Raw genomic sequence first — 5,199 nt, 5'->3', positions numbered from 1 at the left:
TTATGTGCATTTTACTATATAATAATAAAATAAACTTGTTTTAATTACAGATTTAAAACCAAAGAGTTAGTTTTAACCATTTCACTCTGAATTTGAGGTTAAATAATACATAACAATGTTTCAGGGCAACAAGGGAACTGTTGGTCTATCTCAAGTGTCCCATACTGTAATCTGAACTGAAAACCTTAAAGTTAGCCCTTATAATTGATATAGTTAAAGCTTTCTCTTAAAACTCAAATTTACTACCTCCACAACATCCAAAGGTAACTCATTCCACAGGCCAGCAATCCTGTTGGAAAAATAAATCTGTCATGGCTGAAGATCACTCCTATCTTGCCAAAATTTGTACTTATGTTCCATAGCCCTTATGTTCTCACCATTAAATATGAAAGAAAGATGATGCATCAACGCTATCAATTCTCTCTATAATCTTAAACATCTCAGTCAGATCCCTTCTAACTCTTCTGTTTTCAAGAGAAAACAGTTTCAGACAACCCATCAATCCCAGGCATTATTCTAGTAACACTCTTCCGAATTTATTCCCACAATTAAGTATCCTTTGTAAGGTAAGAAGCCCAAGGTGGAACTTAATACTCCAAATGTGATCTAATCAGTGACCTATACAATAAAATTGACCTCTTTAGACTTGTATTCAAATATAAAATCAAATCTAGAATCCTATTTGCCCTACCATTATCAACAGCACACTACTTGGATGGCCTAAGAGATTGATCAACCACTACACCAAGATCTCTTCCTTGTAAATCATCTTTTATTAGACTTACCAAAATTTTTCCAATGACGGATGTAAGCCTAATAGGTCTATAATTACTAGGACAATTTTTATTATTTCCCTTGAATAGAGAATTGACATAAGCTAACTTTCAATCCTTTGGCACCTGTTCACTTTTCAAGGACTCACAAAAAAAAGTAGTAGATAGCAGCACACATGTCTGATCATTAATTTCCTTTGAAACCTCTGGGGAAATATTAGCTGACCCAGGAGCATTATCATTTATTAAACTTCTCAATTTTTCATTGAGCTCAGATTACTGCAGTCATCTTCTCCAGCCTCATTTTCATTTTGTCAATTGTTCATGATGAAGAATACTTCTTAAATTCATTTGTAAGAATTAAAGTAAAAGCATAATTTAATAACCCAGTCTCTCATAATCATTAGATAAAAACGTTTATCCTTTAAAGTCATACCTTCATCCTAAAATTGTCTACCCTTAATATATTTACAGAAATCCTTACCATTAATGTTTACACTTTCAGTGAATCTTTTTTCCATACATTATTTTTGATGTCATAATTTTCTGTTTAACCAACTTTCTTGATCTTCTGAATCTCCTTTCAATTGAAAACTTTTAAATTTGTGATGTTTTTCTTTAATTTCACCTGTTATATATACCCTTTGAGAGAGAATCTGGTTTTCTTACAGCTACCCTCTTCTTTCCCTGAGGAGTATGTTTATTTTGAATATTTAAAAAAGTTATACCTTTAAATACTTTCTACATTTCATCAATGTTTCCAAATAACTTAGCTGCCCAATTTACAGCAGGTAATTTTTGTTGTATCCTTTCAAAATTTATTGCTTTTTTTTTTTTAATCTGTGACGAAAATATTATTCCTGATCTACATTTGCAGTAAAACAAACCTTATACAGTAATGATCACTTGCAGCCAGATGTTTCCCAGTTACCACCCTCTACAATTTCTATTATTAGAAGTTAACAATAAACCTAAAATATCACTGTTTCTAGAATTGGTGAAGAAAACCATCTTGAACAGTTTTCAAAATCTTTCTTCTTCATTCTTCATGGTTTAACTTTAGCATTTCCCAGTCAGTATGCCTAAAATTAAAATCGCCCATAATTATTATTTCATTAACAGCTGACATCCTAATCTCACGATAAATTTTCTCTAATTTCATTAGTACCATTTAGTGTTCTGTAACGAATTTCCCCTAAAAGCCTTTTCCTTTTATATCTGTTAATATAAACCCCAGTAGATTCGATCTCCTTGCTTTTGTCTTTAATATCCTCAATTTCAAGAGAATACATCTCACATTTATCATATAAAGTTATTCTTACCCTCTCTTTAATAATCTATCTCTATTTAATAACTTATAATCCTACATTTTAAAAGACATTTCTGTCAATCAAAATCATCTATATAATATGAATTTTAGTATCACATATTAATCTGATAGTTGTCAAAATCTAAACACATTAAAAATAAGATTATAGCAATTACAGCCAGTGATATATATTATGGTACTACTACATTACTACATGGTATGCATTTTTGGAGCTTTTGATATTCTCACATGTCGCAGTTTGTAACTTGTTATATGCAAGCAATATCTTGATATAAAAACGTTACTGACATATTATTTAAATATGATCTTAATGTAAAATTCACTTCATTCAATTATTAAAAGCGCGAAATTTGCGGTTGCGCAGTACACATACAATTCACAGTTGAATAGAGAAATTACTCCTAAATAGAACAGTTACTAAAGTAAGAACATTATAAATGACCAATATAATATTAGTAATGTGCATGCCAAAAGAAAGAAAGGCTCTCAGCTAGACGTGCCGACTTCAAAAAGAAAATTACTGCGGGTCACGCTCACCAGTGCACCCAGCTTACGAAGACACGACATGCAGCAACTTACATAGAACGCACGCTACAGTTACCTAGTCAAGCTCCAGCGAAAACTACGGCACCGTCTGCGTCAAGGAGAAATTGGCACTCCCTGTAGTGTTGCTGACTACAGCAAACCATTGAAATTACGTATTTTCACTTCAAGATCAGCAAAAACATAATAATAACACCGGATGAAAATTCAACAAAAATGTGTAAGTCTAGATTGTTAGGTAGCCAGAAAGAACTTATAATTGTTGAGGAACTCTTAAATACACCCTACAAAATTCTTTGTTCAGAAGCTAAGAAACGATTGGACACTATAACTGCAAAGTTGGTGAACACAGTAACATAGAGCCAAAGACATCCAATAATACAGAAACTAACCAAAGTAAATTCTTAGGTCTTGATGAAACAGAAAACAACGCGCCACAACACTCAGAAGTTGAGTACACTAATTAAGAAGAGTTCACACTTGTTATGTCAAAAAGGCAAAAACGCAACACCACACAAAGAAACTCAATATTCAAATACCAATACGCAAGCAACACCAAAATTCTCTATGATTATGGAAGGAATGTCAAGAAACTATAACTAAACACTGTTAGCAACAGAAATAAAAAGGTGTAAACCAAATGCCACATAGTACACATAAGGCGTCTGCTCAGGGGTGGTGTTCTTGTACGAGGACAAGAAGTCGCTGACCTGAACAGATATCGAAAAGATGCCTTCGGGACAGGTTAAGTTCACTATCCTGAAAACAAACCCCAATCAAAATCTTTCATAACAAGGAGTGCATTACTCAATCAACATGAATAGATACAGACAGCACATACAACATTTTAAACATAAGCAATAATAGAATACTACTATGGTATCAAAGACAAAGATAAACAAACAAAAACATCAGCGATAAGGTTTCTATCGGCAATGATTCGGACATGTCCGCCAACACTAAGGTTCGTCGGAGAAGATGATAGACATCACGTTACTCGATGCTTTAAAGAAAATCCACAACCTAAATGCTGTGATTTTGGCAAAAACCACACGGTCAATTACAAAAGCTGTGAGAAGTACAAACGCATAAATAATTTACGAAATTATAGAAACCAATTGAACAGAAATAATGGAACAATAAGCTCTACTAATCAACAGACGAAATAACCACTGAAACAAAGTACAATAACATATGCACAAATACTCAAAACTATTAAACAACCAGCACAATCAATCATTCATAAAACAATATCCCCACCAAGAAGCACAAAAACATATTCCAACTAATAAAGACTTACCAGCAGAAACGAAAACACCAAATATTTATGAACATTATTAAAAACCTTTTTATACACTTTATCATAGAATACTTGAAACTAATACAAACCAAAAACTGCATTGAACTAATAACTGGTTTGTTTTGAATTTCGCACAAAGCTGCTCGAGGGCTATCTGCGCTAGCCGTCCCTAATTTAGCAGTGTAAGACTAGAGAAAAGGCAGCTAATCATCACCACCCACCGCCAACTCTTGGGCTATAACGAATAGTGGGATTGATCTTCACATTATAACGCCACCACGGCTGAAAGGGCGAGCATGTTTGATGCGACGGGGATTCAAACCCGCAACCCTCGGATAACGAGTAAAACCCCTTAACCCACCTGGCCAAGACCTGTTAATAACTATAGCCAAAAAAACGTAACACCAAACTTACCACATACGATACAATCAGTTACGGGATACCTCATAGCCAAAAAAATCAGAGTATTTCGTATCAGCTTTCAAGATGCACTACCTTTCAAGAAATATGAGATTGCAAACGTTACTAACACAGTAAAACCAGATATATGTGTAATAAGTGAAACATTTATATGAAAATCGTACATTTATACTTAAAAGCTACGTTGCAAGACGAAAAGATAGAGCTAATAACAGAGACCAAAACAGAAAAAATATTATTATTGTAAAGATTTGAACTTATTGTGCGTAAAAATAGATTCAAGTCACCTCCTCAAACTCATGTTTGACACTAGATATTCTAATCTTAAATGAATCTATTGTAGCGGTGGTATGAATCTCCTGCTCATCAAATAAAAATACATTTTTACTAAATATCCTAAATAATCGCAATGCAAATAACATAGTAATAGGATATCTTAACAATAAACATACTTATTTTAGCTGTAACTTAACTAATCTCAATAGTAGAACACTATATAGGCCTGGCATGGCCTAACGCGTTAAGGCGTGCGCTTCGTAATCTGAGGGTCGCGGGTTCGCGCCCCCGTCGCGCCAAACATGCTCGCCCTCCCAGCCGTGGGGGCGTTATAATGTGACGGTCAATCCCACTTTTCGTTGGTAAAAGAGTAGCCCAAGAGTTGGCGGTGGGTGGTGATGACTAGCTGCCTTCCCTCTAGTCTTACACTACTAAATTAGGGACGGCTAGCACAGATAGCCCTTGAGTAGCTTTGTGCGAAATTCCAAAACAAACAAACAAACAGAACACTATATAATTATTTATTAAATACCAATACAGTATTATTAAACGACGCA

Source organism: Tachypleus tridentatus, chromosome 13 (assembly GCF_004210375.1).
Source record: "Tachypleus tridentatus isolate NWPU-2018 chromosome 13, ASM421037v1, whole genome shotgun sequence".
NCBI classification, from domain to species: domain Eukaryota; kingdom Metazoa; phylum Arthropoda; class Merostomata; order Xiphosura; family Limulidae; genus Tachypleus; species Tachypleus tridentatus.
This window is presented reverse-complemented; position numbering follows the sequence as displayed.